This window comes from Notamacropus eugenii, chromosome 5 (genome assembly GCF_028372415.1).
Source record: "Notamacropus eugenii isolate mMacEug1 chromosome 5, mMacEug1.pri_v2, whole genome shotgun sequence".
Taxonomy (NCBI): Eukaryota; Metazoa; Chordata; class Mammalia; order Diprotodontia; family Macropodidae; genus Notamacropus; species Notamacropus eugenii.
In genome coordinates, this window is record NC_092876.1 from 98,983,181 (window position 1) to 99,004,247 (window position 21,067).

General features: G+C 37.9%; 2 pseudogenes; both read right to left on the reverse strand.

The window, feature by feature from the left end:
• Positions 1–5,483: 5,483 nt before the first annotated feature.
• Positions 5,484–6,456, reverse strand: LOC140507645 (proline-rich protein 3 pseudogene; annotated as a pseudogene).
• A 1,338-nt stretch (positions 6,457–7,794) lies between these two features.
• On the reverse strand, positions 7,795–8,704 carry LOC140508854 (non-selective voltage-gated ion channel VDAC1 pseudogene; annotated as a pseudogene).
• Positions 8,705–21,067: the final 12,363 nt, after the last annotated feature.

A 21,067-nucleotide genomic window follows, 5' to 3' on the forward strand; every position in this document is an offset into this window, starting at 1 on the left:
GTGCATACCCTTTGACCTAGCAATTCCACTACTAGATCTATATCTCAAAGGATCAAAAGGAGAAGAAAAAGAACACATTTATAGCAGCTCTTTTTGTGGTGGCAAAGAACTGGAAATGGAGGGCATACACATCAATTGAGGAATGACTTAGCAAGTTGTGGTATATGATTGTGATGGAATGCTATTGTAGTATAAGAAATTACAAGGGTAAACGATTTCAGAAAAACCCAGGAAAACTCATGTTAATTGATGCAATATGAAGTGAGCAGGACCAGCGTTGTACAAGTAACAACAATCCTGAAAGGATAACCTTCTATGAAAGACTCTGCTACTCTAGTCAAGACAATGGTGTAAGATAATTCCAAAGGACTCAGTATAAAAAGTGCTATTTACCTCTGAAGAGACAACTGATAAACTCTGAGGACAGATTGAGGTGTATTTTTTCACTCTTTTTTTTCTTGATTTTTTTGCATCTAATATGGAAATATGTTTTGCATGACTTCACATGCATAATTAATATCACATTGTTTGATTTCTCTATGGGTGAGAGAGGGACTAGAAGGAAGGAAAGAGTTTGAAACTCAGATTTAAAAAATGAATGTTAAAATAAATCAAGTAAAAAAAAGGAGTATAGTAGTAGGGCTAAGAAGAGAACCAGGAGAGGCTAAATTCAGTCATATTCTAGTTAGTTAATGATCCCTCTGTTGATAGTTAACGGGAGTTACTAGTACATTGAAACTAACTACTAATTTGCTGAACTCACCCCCTACTTGCTAAGAACATAAGTTTCATTAACCTTCCTCCTCTCATCTAAAAGTTTCTCCTTATCTTCACTTGTGTTTTGCCACTTTTTGTTTGGTTTCTGAAGAAGGCTTCCTTTCCAAGGCTAAACTCTTCATTTACATTCATGTAGTCATCCCTTCCAGACTTTTTCCGCAGTCTTGTTCCATCAATCATCCTTTAACTTCCCATTTGCACTAGCTCATTCTCCTCCAACTTCAAATGTGTTTTCCTGTCCTAAACAACGATCATCAGCATACCTTCTCAGAACCATGAACTACTGCCCCATCTCTCACCTTCCCTCGGAATCTAAACGTCTCAAAAGAAATTTTTATCTACTGCCTAAACTTCCTCACAACTCAATTCACTTCTCAGCCTTTTAAAAATCTGACATTTGCTCCTAGCACTCCACTTATGTTGCCCTATCCAAGGAAATCAATTATTATCTCCCAATTAAATGGCCAATTTTCAAGTTATCTTAAAAAAAATACTGTTTTTGATACTTTGACTATTGCCTTCTTCAAAAACTTCCCTTTTTTGGCTTCCAAGAAAGTGTTCTCTTTTATCTATTACTATGTTTCTTCCTCTTTTAGGGGCTCTGCTTCCAGGTTACCATCTCCTTACTTTTAAATTCAATTTTGTTTTAATTTGAGGTCCATGTATTCTTTCTCCTTCCCTCTCTAATCCCCATTGCCATTGAAAAAAATTTAAAAAGAAGTATTACAAACATGCATAGTCAAAAAAAATGAATTCTTGCATTGGCCATATTAATCTACCTACCTACCTATCCATCTATCTATCTATCTATCTATCTATCTATCTATCTATCTATCTATCTATCTATCTATCTATCTATCTATCCATCTGTCTCTCTGTCTCTCTGTCTGACTATACTTCAGTCTGTACTCTGAGTCTCTCACATCTCTACTTGAAGGTATGTAGCATGTTTCATTATGAGTCCTCTAGAATTATGGATGATTCCATTGTGTTGATCAGAATTCTTCAGTCTTTCAAAGTTGGTTGTCGTTATAGTATTATTATTGTATAAATTGTTCTCTTGGCTTTCCTCACTTCATTTGGTATCAGTCAATACAAATCTTCCCAGGTTTCTCTAAAGCCATTCCTCTTACTCATCCAACACATCTCATAAGTCACTGAATTTATAGAATCATAGATCTAGAGCCAGAAGGGACCTTGGAGGCCTTCCAATCAAATATCCCTATTTTAATTATTTTAATGCTATTTTTATTTAATTTCTTCTATGAACAAGAATCTATTTCCCCCTTTCTGTTATTGGATGAAAATATAAAAATCAAACCCATGTAATAAATTTTCATCATCATGCTAAACAAATCCCCACATTGGCCATATACATACAAAAGCATACGAACACACATGTATGTGTGTTATACATGTATATGCACACACATATATGTGTATGTGTGTACATACATGTATTATATTATATATTTTATAATAAACATGCACACATAAAAATATGTATCTACATGTATGTGTATGTACACACAAATATCAGTCTATCATCTGTCTATCCATTATCTATCCATCTATCTATCTAATCAGTCTGTTTCCTGAGGCTATGGCCCTCTTGTTGGAAGATAAATGAGGTAGCATGTTTTGTCATTGATATTCTGGAATCGTAGTTTGTCAGGGCAGTTAGGTGCCACAATGGAGTGGATACTGGACATTGAGTCAGGAGGTTCTGAATTCAAGTCCAGCCTTAGACACTACCTGTGTGATTCTGGGTCATGTAACCTCCCTCTGCCTTAGTTTCCTCATCTATCCTCATTTATATAAATATATATAAATAATAACATCTACCCCCTGGGAGCTGTAGTCACAATCCTGCACTCAGGTGGTCCAGACCATGGGCTTATCCTCTTACTGGAAGCAGCAGTGGGATTTGACAGCCCTCTCAGTGTCTCAACACCCTGTTAAGGATCACGCTACTCATGTCCTGTTGTGAGGAAGGACTTAGAAAAGGTGCCCTAAAAATTGTCTGCTTACCCTAGCCTGGCCTGATTACTACAGCAGTCAAGAACTCTACTCTGCAGTCAAAACATCAACAAAAAAAGGCATAAAAACTTCTGCAAAGATGATTCCATTCACAATTGGTACATGGAATGTGTGCACACAAAATCCAGACCTGAAAGACAAATGGCTCTTGTTGGGAGAAAATTCAGTAGACATTTTATCCAAATAACTGTCCTGAGTGAAACAAGTCTGGCAAAAAAGGGTCAGCTTACTGAAGTTGGAGAAATACTCATTTTTTCAGCCTGGCTGCAGTGAAGGGGAGTCCTGTGAAGCTGGTGTAGGTTTTGCAATCAAAACTAATCTGGTCAACAAGTGCTCAGCAGGCTCATGGCAATGTACTTGCCACTTGATGGAAAATGTCATGCCACCATCATCAGTACCTATGCTCCCACCATGACAAACCCTGATGAGATCAAAGAAAAGAATTTATGAATACCTAGAGACCTTTATCATCAATGTGCCAAAAGAGGATAAGCTTATAATTATGGGTGACTTTAATGCCAGAATAGACTCAGACTAGCAGGCAAGGCAGGGAATCCTTGGGAGAAATGGAGTTGAAAACAACCATAGCAATGGTCGCTTACTATTGAATACTTGTACATCTCATGATCTCATCACCAAGACTGACTTCCATCTACCTAAATGCATTAGAACTTCCCAGATGTACCCTCACAGCAAATATTGGCATTTAATAGACTATGTGATTGTAAGGAGAAGAGACTGACACAACGTGAGAGTGGCCAAGACAACGTGTGGCACAGAATGCTGGAAGGATCATAGACTTATCTTCTCCAAGCTAAATATTCACATTCAACAAAACCAGTGGTTCAAAGGATAAACCACTACCAGAAAAATTAATGTCAACATATTAGAGTGCTTCTTTGAGCAGAATTTTTTTTTTCCTCCCTTGAAAGGATTAGTTGATTAGTGATAGGAGCATGAACCTAAAGATAAGGGCTGAATACTTCCATAGTGTTTTCAACAGACTGTCATCAATCAATGTTGAAACCGTTGACTGTTTACCTCAGGTAGAAATCAATCCCTCCCTAGCTGAAGTTCCAACCTAAGAAGAGGTTTTGCACGCCATTAGGGTCCTATCTCATGCCAAAACACCTGGTACTGATTCTATTCCAGCTGAGATTTACAAGGTATGGGGGTCTATTGCTTATACAAAAGCTGACTGAAAGTTCCAGGTTATATGGCAAGAGGTTATCCCCTAGGGGTTCAAGGACACCTTCATTGTCCATCTGTATAAAGGTAAAGGAAATAGATTTCCCTGAGACAATCCCTGGGGAAGGGGGGTGGAGTCTCTCTCAGTCACTACTGGCAAGATTCTTTTTTTTTTTTTTTTATAACTCAAATCAAGAATTTATTAAGTATCTGCTATGTGCAAGGCACTCTACTCAGCAACAGGGACACACTGGGACAAAAACACGTCTCTGCCCTTGAGCTTACATTCTACTACAGGGGAAAAGGAGAGATATACAACAACATGAATATAGATAAGTGTATACAAAGGAAATAGGATGGAGTCCAACAACCAGGGAGGTCAGGAAAAGACTCATGTAGGTGTTTCATGTGAGCTGAGCCTTTAAGAGTTAGGGATTCCAAGAGGTAAAGGTGAGGATGAGCATTCCAGGCATAGGCATAAGGTAGAGAAGCAGGAAATGTAATGTCATGTCCAGCAAATAGACCAGTTGGGGATGAAACCTAATAATACATAGAAAGTAACGGGAAATATGTCTAAAAAATTAGGCTGGAGCCAGAGTACAGAGGTTTCAGTGCTGAACAGAGGAGCTTGTATTTTAGCCTATTCTAGAATACACTATGATCCTCATATACAAAATCTACAGAAATACCAAGATTAAATAAAATGTTTTTTTCTGAGTTTATTACTTAAAAAAAAAAAAAACAACAAAAAAAACTAAAACAAAGACTCTCAACCAGTCATGGCTCCAGTCCCTCCCTTTTCCCACATTCCCTAATCTTTCTCCAGGCCCTATTCACAAAACTTAATCTGTTTTCACAGAAAACCTACATTGGGGTAAAGGTAAGGAAAAGGGTAGAAGGCAGTAGTATCATCTAAGCTCCACCCAGTGAGAAAGGGGAATTTCATTGCCCAGAGATCTATACTGGGTGGAGATTCACAGAATCCAACTGACAGAAGGCAGGAAAAGAGGAGAGAGGGAAGCAAAAGTTGGGAGCTAAGGGACCACTCACTATGTCACACTCATAATGACTTGGGGATGGGGGAGACATCAGGTGAACCACAGGGTATCTTGCTATAAAGGGCATTTCTCAGCTCTCCTATTGCTGAAGGTGAGGGAGGGGGGGTTGGAGGGCACCACTAACAAACAAAAATGGAATCAAGATTGTGTCCTTTTTCAAAACTATCCAGGGCTCACAAGAACCACAAGTAATACTTGAAGGGGGCAAATTGTGGGTGAACAGCACCAATTAGGTTTCCATTACAACTTATCCGGGGAAAGTCACTTATTGAGAAAGAGTAAAGGGATACAGCATTGAAATTACAACCCCTCCCCCCCACCTCTAACAGAGAAAAAGACAGATGATGTAGATCAATGATTGAGAAACCTCCCAGACCACTACTGATGTGGAATGCTGCATACACTGTGAGATGTGGTCCATTTGATAGTTTGTGTAAGTGATTTTCTTTGTTACAAGCCAGAGTTGGGGGAGGGCGTTACTGGGAAGTGACAGTGGCATAAAAACCAAAAGTATCAATAAAGCATTATTAAAAAAAAAAAACAAAACCCTCCTCTGACACTCCTCCCCCCACCCATTTTCCCAGAGCCCCAGGTAAGGGAGGGAGAGGATCAGGCTCAGGCTCCTTCCTTGGCCAGAGATGCTGGGCACAAACACCTTAGAGAAGCCAACGAAGAACAACAGGGCAATGGGCTTCCAGGATAGAAAAGGTCCACTGGAGCCTGACTGGTGGAAGGCACAGTTTTACAATGGAGGTCCATTCACTCCTGGGTGGTAGAAGGCACAAATATCCTCATAGCGACAATGGCCCTTTGAGAAATGTCTGCAGACAGGGTGGTTGGATTTATCTGTTCTATCACCTTCCTGGACTCCATCCTTGAACTGAGGGGCGTTCTTGGGCCAGGGGATGTTCTTAGATGTATGGTGACTATTGCCCCCTCCAAGGTTTCTCCATCCATTGGGAGGACCATTCCTGGCATGGTCCCCATAGCCTGTTCCCCACCTAGGTTCTGGATCCTCATAGGCCCAACGGCTATGTGGGTATGGTCTAGGCCTGGGTCCTGAGCCCCCTCTCATTGGGCATCCTCCCCAGAAAGGAAGTGGAAGGCTCAGGAGTGGGGGAATCACTGGTCCCCTTAAACTCTGAGGGCCTCTGTGGAAGCCTGGATCAGGGCCACCAAACTTCCCATTGGCTATGGGTGGAGGGCCCAGGAGGCTGGGTGGAACAGCGGGGCTCCCACTCTCCTCATCCCCACTCTCCTCGGGGTCGGGTGGCCGCTGCTTTCCCCTCTTGGGCGTCACAGCCAGTGTAATAGCAACGATCAGAGTCCTACTGGCAAGATTCTTGCCAGAGACTACTTTAATAGGCTGATTCTTCACCTGGAAGATGGTCATCTACCTGAGAGCCAATATGGTCTCAGAAAGGAATGATAGATATGGTGTTTGCTGCCTGACAACTTCAAGAGAAATGCCAGGAGTATAACATTTTTAGATATTACCAGGGCTTTTGATTCAGTCAGTCATGAGGACTTGATGCCGTGTTCATCCTCATTGAAAACATTTGACAACATAGCTGAAAACATCATGCTAAAAAGCGTGGGAGCAAGTACACAGCCCTGTTTCACTCCCTTGGTGACTGGGAAGGCATGAGAGCATTGTCCACTATCCAGAACCCAGGCAAAAATGCCAGTTGAAATTGATGTATAATACTGATGAACTTCTCTGGGCAACCAAATTTTGACATAATTTTCCATAAGCCCTCACGACTAACAGTGTCAAAGGCTTTGGTCAGATCCACAAATGTTGTGTACAGACCTCTGTTCTGCTCCTGGCATTTCTCCTGGAGTTGTCAGGCAGCAAACACCATATCAACTGCTCATCTGCCCTGTTTTTTTTTTTTTTTTTGTTTCAATATTTTATTCAAGTTATATTTTTAAGTGGTGGTAAGTACAGCATTTGGAGGGGAATATTCCACATAACATGGAAGATTCTAAAATGTATCCATTAATTGCTAAAATAAATTAGAGTGAGAATACAACAGAAGTCCAATTTTGATTCCAAGCGATGTTACTGTGTGAGCACAGTTACACAGACTATTTCCTGCTTATGGTTCTGTGTACTAGCAGCTTCTTTATATGTAACTCAGCCAAAGCGAATGAAACCACAATGAGACTGGGAATTAAGTACTACATTACTGGTTTAGTCACATCAAGCTGGCTCCACAAAGGTACAAAGTGGGCACCTAAAGGATGCTGCAGACAACTTTTGGCAGAAGTAACTAATCAAAGCTGGAACAATTCATGAGGATTTGACTTAAAAAAAAAAGAGTCCCCTTTTCAGACAAATTTTCTCTCCATCAAGGAATGAACCCCTTTCTATCCACTTAGGATAGATGTGTAGACAAATTGACTGCAATGGACCATGAATTCTCAGGAAGTAAAAATTTCATTCATTTTATCAGGTCACATTTACTCAATGCCTACTTATCATTGCCTTCCACTAGCAGCTATCTCTAGATAAAAAAAGTGGCTCAATACATCCTTTCAATCCTTAGAAAATTCTGAAAGCTGTCGTGGGAATCATCACAAATCCCCTCAAAAGTCTGGAGCTGAAAGGACCTTTTTTTCTGAGTTGAGTTTCTTCTCTATCTCTGAAAGGATAACACTTTAAAGCTGCATCATCTTTAACCTAGAGATCTAACATGATTGCTACGTAGCAATACTTGCATCCCAGACATTCAACATTAAAAGGTACACTAATTTCTGAAGGTAGCTATTCTGCAAAATATTTTAAAATTAAGTGATTGTACAACTTCTTTTATGCTTGAAATTCTAGTCCTAGACCAAGCTTGTGGTCAATGACCAGCACTGCCATTCTTGCTGTCCAGTAAATTTGATAATGCCAGTTTGACACCTGATTTTAGAGTCTGGGTGTAACCTAAGCCTGTCAGGCTAGAATTCTTCACTTTAGCAGAGGGTCAATCTGATATTTGGCTGCTATTCCAAAACAGGGTATTATTATTTCTGGCTGTCCAGGCTAGGTTGACAACAGTTTGCAACGTCTTGTTCACATTCTGATAAATACGAGTCCCCAAATTCTGTGCCATGATCCACACTGATGTGCAGCTGGAATTCATCGCTCTTGTAGTCAACAGCAAAGTTGCTCTGGGTCACCCGAGATTTAAAAGTTTCAAAATTCATCTGGTAGCCTGCCAACCAGCCCTCATAGCCAAATACCATAGCTCCTTGTATTGAAGGTCCAGAAATATCAAAATGCATGTCACAGCCGAGATTGATATGTTTCCGCTTATATCCTGACTTAATCTTAGCATTATTTTTCCCGGTGTTAGGTGAGAAGGACGAATCGAAGGTCAGCTTCAGTCCAAGTGCAAGCTGATCCTCAACAGTAATTTCAGTGCCCAATGTATTGTCTGTGTTCCATTTTTCTATGACCACTTGTATTTTGTTTCCAAGCTGCCTGAAACTTTGCTGGTTTCAGTGTTTGTTGAACCCGAACTTGTGAATTCCAGCCCATTCTCAGATTTTGTTTTCAGATCCAGTTTTGTTAAGCCAAATCCATAACCCTTTGTAAATATATCTCTGGCAGATTTTCCAAGGTCAGCATAAGTAGGTGGCACAGTCATTTTCTTTCTCTCCTGGTGGACACAGCGGGAGCAGCAGTGGGTGTCCTCCTCATCCCTTTCTGAAGCCACACTGGCACTCGAGTAGATGATCATCTTCCAGGTGAAGGACAGGTCTATTACGGGGGATTCTAGCAAGAATCTTGCCAGCAATGACTAATAGAGAGACCCCTCTGTGATTGTCACAGGGAAATCTCTTTCTTTTACTTCTATTGAAATGGACAATGGAGGCATCCATGAAATCCTGGGGAATAACCTTCTCTTGCCATATAACCTGGAAAATTTCAGTGAACTGTCTTAGGAAGATTCTGAATATCACTTGGCAGATAAAATACTAGACACTGAGGTCCTTACTTGAACTAAAACTGCCAAGCATTTAAACTATGCTTCAGAAAGTCCAACTCCAGTGGGCTGGTCACGTTATTCAAATGCAAAATGTACACTTGCCAAAAAGACTATTTTATGGAGCATTCTCATGGGGCAGATGATCACATGGTGAGCAGAAGAAGTTATAGAAAGACACTCTCAAGGTCTCTCTCAAGAACTTAGGAATTGATTGTGTGACATGGGAGACCCTGGCACAGGACTGCTCAGCATGGTGTGTCCACATTAGAGAAGGTGCTATGTTCTACGAGCAAAGCAGAATTGAAACAGCTCAAAGGAAACATAGCATACATAAATTCAGAGTATCCTCCCCAAATGTTCACATGCAGTATCTGTGGTAAAGCATTCTGACCTCATATTAGTCTGATAAGTCATAGTTGGACAGGTTGAAACTTAATTTTATCATAGTGCTGTCATTTTGGTCCTCTGCAAGAATGAAAGATAACAACCATGAGGACTTATGAAAATTCACATCAAAATTTGATTGACCAGAGAAGTTCATCAGTGTTATACATCAATTTCATCATGACATGCTTGCCTTGGTTCTGGATAATGGATGATGCTCTTGTGCTTTTCGCAGTCACCAATGGAGCTAAACAAGACTGTGTGCTTGCTCCCATGCTTTTTAACATGATGTTTTCAGCCATGTTGTCAAAAGCCTTCAATAAGAATGAACATAGTACAAAATTCTTCAACTTGTAAAGGTTACAAGAGAGCATTGGTGCATGATCTTTTGTTTGCAGATGACTGTGCACTCAATGCAACCTCTGAAGCTGAGATGCAACAAAGTATGGATCTATTCTCTGCTGCTTATGCTCATTTGGTCTAACAATTAACACCAAGAAAACACAGGTGCTCCATAAGCCAGTTCCATACCATCCATTTGTGGAATGATAAGTTACAGCAAATGGAGAACTTTTGAATACTGTGGATAAGTTCATTTACCTTGGTAGTATACTTTCCAGGGATGTACACATAGATAATGAGGTTGACACATGCATTGTCAGAATTGGCTTAGTATTTGGGAGGCTCCAAAGCAAAGTATGGGAGAAAAGAGGTATTAGACTGCCTACCAAACTGAAAGCCTACAGAACTGTTGTTCTGACCTCATTGTTATATGCCTATGAAACCTGGACAGTGTACCAGTGCCATGCCAGGAAACAGTCACTTCCACTTAAATTGTATTAGGAAGACTAAAGATCACCAGGCAGGATAAGATACCAGACACTGAGGTCCCTTCTTGAACTAAACTGTCAAGCATTCAAACTCTATTTCAGCAAAAAAAACTTTAATGGGCTGGCCACGTTGTTCAAATGCCAAACATATGCTTGCCAAAAAGACTCTTTTATGGAGAACTCACCCAGGGCAAGTGCTCATATGGTCATCAGAAAAATTGATACAAGGACACTCTTAATGTCTCCCTGAAGATCTTCAGAATTAATCGTGTGGCACGGGAGACACTGGCACAGGACCTCCTAGCATCAGAGAAGGTGCTGTGCTCTATGAGCGAAGCAGAATTGAAGTAGCTCAAAAGAAATATGAGATGTGCGAATTTAGAGAATCCATTCCAAATGTTTACATGGACTATTTGTGCCTGACCTGTGGTAGAACATTCTGAGCTCATATTGGTCTGATCATCCACAGTCAGATGCAGTGTAACTTGATTCTAACAAAATGATGTCATTTTATTTCTGCTCAAGAAAGAAAGACAATAAACAACAACCATGTGAAAGTTTAACCTCATCCTTAGGATCTTCATCTGGAAAATGAAGATAATAATAGCACATACTTTACAGTGTTGTTGTGAGGATCAAAGGTAAAAATGCATGTTAAAGATTTTCCAAATGTTAAAGTAATTTATAAAACTCAGTTATTATATACTAGCTGAAGAGATATAAGCCCCATCCTTTTCTACCTCAGTATCATTGTTCCTGTTGGTTTTTCTTCTTCTGGTTAGAAATCCCTTTCTCATTGTCTCTGGGTTGTCTAATTTCTACCCTTTCTTTGAGGTCTAGCTCAGATGTTGTCTTCTGCATGGAACTCTCTCCAAAGTAATCACTCCTTCTTCTGAACTATTAATAGAGAATATCTTAGCTTTGTTTTGCTGTTTACAATATTCCACCTTGGACCAATATTTTATATATATATATATACATACATACATACACATATACACATATATACATACATATATATGTCCTTTTATTATTTAGAATAATAATAATAGTCTAAGTTCTATAAAGACAGGGGACATTTCATTTGCTTCTTTGCATTCTCCATTGAACCTGTCACAGTAACCAATAAAATTATAAATACTTTTTCTTAAAAGAATGAGTGACTGAACAAACAAATACAAATTATCATGAGATAAAATAAACAAGACTTGAATACTTACTGTGTGTAAAGTACTTATTTTCCTCAGTAGCTACCAGAGCTCAGACTATCCTCACTTCTGTTTTAGAGACGAAGCAAGAGAGTCAAAGAAAGGTTGTCTTTCCTTAGTAGTCTAACAAACTTCTTGAGAGCAGGGGCAATGTATTATTCATGTTTCTCTTTCCTCTGCTACCTAGCACTATATTCTGTGCATAGTTGTGATTAATCAGAATTTGTTGAGTGAATGAATAAATAAAGACATGAATGTTATACAAGTAGATATTTCCAGGGGGCAGCTAGATGGTGTAGTTGACAGAGTGATAGGTCTGAAGTCAGGATAACTCATCTTCCTGAGTTCAAATCCAGCCTTAGACACTTACTAGCTGTATGACTCTGGTCAAATCACTTTACCCTGTTTGCCTCAGTTACCTCATTTATAAAAATGAGCTGGAGAAGGAAATGGTAAATCACTAAAATCCCAAATGGAATTGCGAAAAATTGGACATGACTGAAATAACTAAATAACAAGATACAAGTAGATTTGAAAACAAATCAAAGATATGGATTTGACTTTGAGTAGAACACAAGAACATCTCTGTTCTAGGAAAACTGGCATTTCACTGTATCATTTTCCTCTGAAAGGAGAAACAGACCTGATGTTCCCTCACCTAGCTTCATTCAAGAAAGTACATATGCCAATTATCAAATGATCCCATGTGTTTTACATGATAAAAATAAGAACCTTATGAATTTTGGGTAAAATATGTAACTAGAGTAACTGAGTAATCTGACAACTTTAGGAATGATGACAATATTTTGTTCACTAGATAAATATTTTTATTTGTCAACATTCTTTAGAAGGTAGGCTGATTAGAATAAACTTTCCTTAGCATTTCTGTAACAACAATTTCTTAACTTATAATAAAACACATATTTTTTGTTTAATTTAGTTCTAAAATATTAGACACTAGTTGTTTTCAAACCCTTGTCAGGAGATGGCATAATCCCCAGCGACTTGAATGGTTTTATTTTGGACAACTAAATCACTTAGTTATTTAGTCATATGCTGGCCCTAATGGCTAACTTCTGGGAAAACATCATATAGCTGGTGGAAATAGAGTGTTGTTTTTTATTGATTCAAAGGATAAAAATCATCTAAAACTCTATAGAGTCAAATATAATTTTTTTAAACGTAAAGCTGTTTTTCCATAAACTTGTGAAGAACTATACTAATTGCCTGAATAAGGTGAAAGCAAAGTTGCTAATGACTGTATACTAGCTAAATAGTTCAATGGTAGAATCTGTCACAACTGAATTCACTGGTTCTTTGAATGAAGTTGACCATATTGGGACATTTTTTGTTTTGTTTGGACTGACTTGATTGGTTAAATTATACTAAAAAAAATAGTCATTTCTAAAGTAAAGCAAGAGAAAAAGTGATAACTTGGACACTGCCTACTACAGCAATTATGACTTTGTTAGTCAAATGTTTTTTAAGCTTTTTAAGAAGTTGTGCTTCAATACATGGCTGGGCCAATGATCTCATCCCCTTAATGATGAAAAACACAAATCATCCATACCCTCTTATTTAGCTTTTGTCCCCATCTTCCCCTAAATCCTCCCTAGGAGATTTACTCCAAGTGCTAGGTAACCTATCTCAAGATCCCTTGTTCATTACTTTCTTGGTAGTGTAGCGTGTAGACTTTCCATATGTTATCAATCTCTTCTGACATGATTGGCTCTGCTTCCTTATTGACATCTTTTGATCCATCCTTAGTGCCTTCTTCCTTTTCGGAAAGGGGCTGCCTATTTACAGCAATTGAAGACATGCAGAAAAAAATATACATTGTTAGAGTATCTGGTTCAAATGGTGAAGGGTTATGAGTTATTGAAATACTTTTTCAAGTGACTTCTAACTTCTAAAACCTAAAATTCTGCACTTAAATTAAGCTTCATTTTTAAACCAAATCAACCAAACTTTTCTCATATAAATTCAAATTAATGGAATGATTTTTACATCATGTTATTATCTGTCTTTTTACTTGCACTTCACATTAATAAGCTGGAAATACTTTTAAAAACCTTTGCAATATAGAACATAGCTTCCAAATGTTTCTGCTAATGTTTTGTTCATAAGCACCTAGCAATAGCCATTTCCAGATAATTGGCCTCATACTAAAAGCTTTTTGTTCCATTACAGAGGGGAAAAAAATAAACATTTGTGTTAGCACACCCAATAAAATGTGTGTCTGTTAATTAAAGTTCAGTGATGCTAGTTTATTATGGCTTTCATCTTTTGAAAACAAAATAATGTTGGCAACCAAATAACAAACTAATTTCAATTTAGTCTTGCTGTCTAAGTACACTGTTCTGGTGTGATCTCCAGATGAACTCTTCCATAATCTCTAGAAACTGCAGTGTAGTACTTCATGTCACATATTAATGAATCAATAAATACATATTTAAATGTTTCATTTCCTACCAGGTTGTACTCCCATGAATTTCATGATTGCCTACCTTCCTGTCCCTGCTCTAGGAACCTCATCATTTTGTAAGATCACATCAACCCTGAAACTCATATCTCTTTAGTATTTTCTGCCTTTGGGACTACTCCCACCCTCAGATTGGATAGTGAGGAATTCCCAAATCATTCATTTAAGGAGGGCACCTGGCTGACCATGTGTTCATTTTCCACCCAACTGTATTCCTATGTATTCATCATAATCTGTACTAGATACCCTCTATCTACTCCCACCCTACTTTCCAGCTTCTTTTTATGTCCTATTTTCCTCATTAGACTGTGAAATTGAGGGTAGAGACTGCGTTTTGCCTTTCTTTGTATCTCCAGGACTTAGCAGTTTTTGAAATATAGTAGGTGCTTAATAAACGTATGTTTCCTGACTGCCTACTATGTGCCAGAAGCACTGTGTTAGGTGTTGGGGATAGTTTTATTGAGACTTTAAGGTCCCAATAAAATAAATGTTTCAAATAGTTTCAGATAATATATTTCATTTGTCATTAGGTAGTGTTTGATCTTTGTTCTCAAAGAGGATCATGACATCAAGACGATGACATGACTTGTGCTTGACTTTGATTTGACTGAGGGAGGGCTGTGCAAGGTCACCAGCCTCACTTCTCCTCCAGAGCCATCTGGGTCCAGTGGCCTGATATTCATCATTATGACTGGAGATGGCCCAAGATGCAATGTATGACCCTAGTCATTTTAGCCTAAGGTCTTGTCAGATTCTTGCTTTGAGTGAGATACACCCATTCAATGAATAGGCCTCTTTAAGTAGTTACTAATAGGATGGCCCCTTTTAATAAAGGAAAAAAAAATCAGACTGGGAAGGGAAGACCCCCAGGATTGCTGGGTAAAAGAGAAACAGTTACTATTTAGTATTTACATTCCCTCTGTGCTAGGTGGGCCAGGACGTATTGTTCAATCTATGAGCTCCAAAGAGAATTGGGCTTAAGACTTGGTCTTTGAGTAAGAAATCTAGCCAGTAAACCCAAAGCAAAAAAGGTAGTTTTTTGCCATTGAAGTGTGATTGGGTATAGTACCCCAGGCAAGGACCGAGAGGAGAGAAGAGGAAAGGAGAAGAGGGAAGAGGAGAGGAAAAGAGATTATCCTTCTAAATTATCATTAACTTAAGATAGGTCATGTAATGACTTTTTCTTTATCTGTAGAAATTTACGATAGACTCCTTCAAACTATTTTATCATTCTTCTGTATGTCAAATGTATAATAATATCAATGTACCATTTTAGGATTGTGCTTTTCTCAATGAGTAGTATCAAAATATTATTTTGGTCTCATGTCCTTACAGTACGTTTAGTAGTTGTTAAGTACTTCCTTTAAAAAATATGGTGATTTACGATGATGACTCTAGGTCACTGTACTTGAGTCTGAGCAATCAAAAATTTTCACTCCTTTAAATTTTTAATGGGCTTTGTTCACTTTGGACCTTATGCTGTGGCCTTACCCAAACATTATTTTTTTGAATATGCACATTTCCATAATAATCCACCGACTCAATGGAAGAATATATCAAAATAGCTGTCAGACTGACTTCACTGGCGTTTGAATGAAGTTGCCTGTGTACGTATACTTGTTTGTTTTGGCTCATTTGGCTACTCAGTGAAAAATGTTAACGTTTTAGGGGGAGATGGACATTGTTTTTTTCCCCTTTACATAGATGTAGTTGACCCCTCCTCTAATTAAGATGACACATCTTATAGCCATCATCTATATAGACTCAGGTGAACAAAATGCTAAAAGAGCTTTGTTTTAGCCCTTTTTTCTGTTATGACTTGCCCAGATGGGAAGAATATAGGATGAGAAATTTCAGACTGAACATGGTTTTTGATTTCACTTACTTAAATTTCCTGGCAAAATAAGATTATTCATTAAGAAGAAATAATGTTCTCTTCATTAAGGAAAAATGTTTACTTACTGGGAAAATATCCATTTCTAGTTCTGAAGAACTGTAATCCAGGTGTCTGAAGAAACGCCCCAGGAGAGCTGATGGAAAACATAGAGAAGCTGGAGTTTATATTAAGTGGGGGAAAAACTTGCCAAGCATCTGGAGAAATGATTTGGGGAAATGGGAGACCAGGTTGAAAAATCCCCCACCAGACAGACTGAGTAATACAAGGAGACTGAACAACTTTATAACAGACAGACTAATTAAAAGTAAAAGAAGAGAGGAATATACTATTGATCAAAATGATATTATTATTATTATTATTTAAGGTACAGTGTAGTGAAATCTCTACCTCTGCCAATGATGGGAACGTTGGACCAGAGAACAGTACAGGAGCAGACAGCTTAAGGGAGCCAATGGCTGGGCTTGCACTGCTCTGAGTGGTTACCTACTATTTACCATGATGGCCATCTAAGATCTGAGATATGCATAGATAAAACTGATGTCGAAATCAAAAGGTGACAAGAACGTAATATGAGAATGAAGAACTTGAATTAGTTGTAAGAATAGAGTGTATCACAATATTATGTCTATTTTGTTAATGTCTTATTTTCTTAAAGAATCAATAGGGTAAATGTAAGACATATTTCACAGGGTTTGGGAGGTCATTGTATCAGTAAGCACCCTGACATACACAGGGGGAGAGCTGCTTTCACATGTTCTTTGATCTGTTTCTCTAAAAGAAAAGCAACTTGTGAGGAGTTGACAGTCACTTTAATCAGGTGCAGGTATCAGAAAATCAAAATCAAAATTTCAGAGAATCAAAAATCAACAGGTAGTGCTTCCAAACTGCCTGACCATTAACATACATACTTCTTTGCCAGAGAGGGGAGCACCAACATCTGGGGTTTCAAAGCCAGGGGTTCCTTAGTGGCTTTTCAGTCTTGCCTGGCACACCAAGCTTCTTCCAAAAACTAAGCCCCAAAGTAAAACTTCACCCTCAGAGTATTCTTACTGCTTTTAGAGCCAGAAGGCATCCCAATCCTCAAGAACCAGTGCCTCATTAACAAAAGGTGTGGACTTTCCTACAAACTCTCCCTAAACAAACTTCCCTTAATGGGCAGGCCCATTAATGGATGGGGAAGATCTTTAATAACATTAATAATACAAATACATATACTGTTTCTAGTTAAAGAAACTCTTTTTTCTGTACTTTACTCCTAGTAAAGTAAATAAAAAACTCTTGGTTAATAAAGGCAAGATTCAATCACAGGTATTATACTTCTTGATTAAACTAAAACAAAAACAGCAAAAGATCCTACTTTGCTGGCCCTTACAGTCAGCTAGTGAAATCCCTTCATCTAATATCTAAATCCACTCATTCCACACATGAAGAAATTGAGGCTAAACTAAGTAGCCTAGTGCCCAAATAATACTTTGAGTGGGTTAAACCTTATAGGCAAAGTCTTGGATGTGGAATACAGATGAATATTATAGTTTAGATCAGGTATGACCTTAGAATAATGGATCAAAGCCCCTTGATCTTGACCATAAATACATTTTTCTTAAAGGCTATTATACTGAACAGATGGAATGTAGGGCTGGAATCAACCACTGATGTATTAAATATTGCTCTTGTGTGGAGAGGTACAATGAGAATGACCCTGAAACTAACTCAGAAAGAATACTCTATTATTTTGAAGGGATCATTTGGAACATTTTGGTGGGTAGATTTGGAAAACTATTTAGGAATGTGCTTAATGTAGCCCTCAACCTTCAAATGCATCAGAAGACTTTTCAAGTCCTGTTGGATCTAAACTGTTGGTGGAGGGTTTCTTGGATCATTGAACAGAGAGAAGATGATGGAAAAGCATCTTGAAGATCCTGGAAATCTATTGGTCACTTCATATATTCTATCAGGCACAATGATATAGGCAAGCTAAACTTATTATGGAGCAAAACAGAACTGGTGCACAAGCAGTTTCATGACAATGGTTCACATCAGGTTTAATTCTTCATATTTGCTGCAAAAAACTTTGGAGGGTTAGTGTGTTAAGTATTATAGAATTGAACACACTCCCTCCCTTAAGCCCAAGTGGGAAAGGCTCCATATATGTCGCCAGGAATAGGGCCTTTTGTCTTGTAAGGGACATAGGTGTAGGTCTATGACTCGTCGTACTAATGGAATCTGCAAACCTTATGTACCTGGCAGTGAGATATGTTGAAGTTATCTTTTAAATGTTTTTTATGTGTCTCATAAAAGTTGGAAAGATTTAATCTCCATAATTGTTTGGACAAGGATGCAGAAATAAAACCTACGTTCCGTCTATCTGAAATGAATTAAAGGTGTAGGGATGTTGCACTTTGATCCTTATGGAAATAGGAAGTTTCAAGGTGGTTCAGAATGGCATTGACTATAAAATACATTGAGTGACCATAGTTTCCTTTTTCTGCAAAAGTGAGAACATTGAAACAAAGAGGATCAAAAGGATATGACTAAACGAAAAGATGAACACTATGTTTAATTACATATTATTAGTAGTAGTAAAAAATAAAACTATACGATTTATTTTTTCTTTAATGTTTATTTTGAATTTGCAATTTATTTTTAAAATTTTTTGTCATGAGGATTCATCTTCTGTACATCCTATGTCATCTCCCTCACCACCAATCCCCACACTGACAAATCAAGAAGAACAAAATCTTTGTTACAAACTTTTATAGACCAACAAAACAAAGTATTGCCAAGACCATGTGTAAAAAAGAAGTCTCAATTTATACTCTCAGTACATCAGCACTCTGTCAGGAGGTGGATAGATAGACTATTTCATCATGACTCTTCTGGGATTATGGTCAGTTATTGTGTTTTTTAAATTATTATTTATTTTAACCATACTTCTTAAAATTTCTGAGTTCAAATTCTCTCCCACTCCCTCCTACATCAACTGAGAAGGCAAGCAAATGATATCAGTTAAGTGTGAAATCATGCAAAATGCATTTCCATATTAGTCATTTTAAAAAAAAAAAAGCAAAAAAAAATAGAATGAGAAAGTTATACTTCAATTTCCACTTAGGTTTCATCAGTTTGCTCTCTGTAGGTGGATAGCCCTTTCTCATCATGAATCCTTTGGAACTGTCAGATAATTGTATTGATCAAAGTAGCTAAGTCTCTCAGAGTCGATTGTCATTGCAACATTTTTTTACTTTGCACAAAGGTCTTCTGGTTCTCACTTCACTTTGCATCAGTTCATTTAGATCTATTTTTTTTTCTTAAATTACCCCTTTCATCATTTCCCATAGCACAGCATTACTCTATCATAATCATATACCACAACTCATTACGTCATTCACCAACTGATAAGCATCCCGTCAATTTCCAGTTCCTTGCTACCATGAAAAGAGCTGCAATAAATACTTTTGAACATGTAGGTCCTTTTCCTTTTTTTATAATCTCTTTGGAATGCAGACCTAGTAGTGATATTGTTGGGTCAAAGGATATGCACAGCTGTAAAGCCCTTTGGGCCTAGTTCCAAATTTTTTTCCAGAATGGTTGGACCAGTTCACTTCTTTATGCCTACAGAAATATTTGATTTCTTTTAATTAGATTAATTTTTGGTTTTACTTTGTCTAAGATCAGAATTGCTATCCCTCTTATTTTTTTTATTTCACTGAAACATAAAAGATTTTGCTCCAGTCTCTTACCTCTACTAGGTGTGTCTCTCTGCTTCAGTTGTGTTTCTTGTAAACAAAATGTTGTAGGATTCTAGTTTTTTCATCTACTCTGCTATCTACTTTGATTTTATGGGAGAGTTAATTCCATTTACATTCATATTAATGATTATTACATGTGTATTTTCCTCCATCCTATTCTTCCTCCTGTTTGTCCTCTCTCCTTTCACCATATCTCTTCTAACCAGTGTTTTGCTTTTGTCTACCTCTTTCCCTCATCTGTCCTCCCTTCTGTCAGTCCCCCACCCCTTACTTAATCTGCTCCACTTCTGCTTCCCTGTTGGGTAAGGTAGATGTCTATATTCAACTCATTGTGTATATTATTCCCTCTTTGAACCAGTACTGATGAGAGTACGTTTCAAGTGATGCCCATTGCCTACCCTCCCATCTGCCCCTCCACTGTAATAGATCTTTTTTGACTCTTTGTGTGATATAATTTATTCCATTCTACCTCTCCTTTCTGTTTGTACTCCCCTATCTCATCCCTTAATTGTTTTATGTCACTCCCTCAAATTCAACTCACAGCATATCGTCTGTGTGTGCACATACCTTTTATCTATACTGTTGGTGATACAATTTTTAAGAGTTATAAGTATCAACTTCCTGTGTAGAGATGCGGACAGTTTAACCCTATTGCATCCCTTGTGTTTTCTTTTCCTTTTTTGCCTGTTTATGTTTCTCTTGGGGTTTGATACTGGAGGTCAGTTTTTTGGTTTGTTTTTGGTCTTCTCCATATGAAAGCTTGAAATCCTTCTATTTTTTTTAATGACCATTTTGTCCCTTGATGTGTTAAGCATACTTTTGCTGGGCAAGCGATTCTTGGTTGTAGTCCTAGTTCCTTTGCCTTCCAGAATATCATGTTCCATAACCTCTTATCCTTTAATGTTACAACTGCCAGTTCTGTGTGATAATGTTTGTGATTCCCCAATATTTGAATTAATTCTTTCTGGCCACTCATAATATATTTTTCCTTGACCTGATAGTTCTGAAATGTGGATATAATGTTCCTTGGGATTTTGATTTTGAGATCTCTTTCCTGAGATGATCAGCAGATTCTTTCAATGCCTGTTTTGTCCTCTGGTTCCAGGACATCAGGGCAATTTTCCTTGATAGTTTCTTTTTTAAAAATTTATTTATTTTTAGTTTTCAACATTCATTTCCATAAGATTTTGAGTTTCAAAGTTTTCCCCATTTCTCCCCTCCCCTCGACCCCAAGACACCATGCATTCTGATTACCCTCTTCCCCCTGTCTACTCTCCCTTCTATTACACCCCTCTCTTCTTTTATCCCATCTCCTCTATTTTCTTGTACGACAAGATAGATTTCTTTACCCCATTACCTGTATTTGTTATTTCCCAGTTGCATGTAAAAACAATTATTAATATTCATTTTTAAAACTTCAAGTTTCAACTTCTTTCCCTTCCTCACTCTTCACCCATCCCCACTGAGAAAGTAA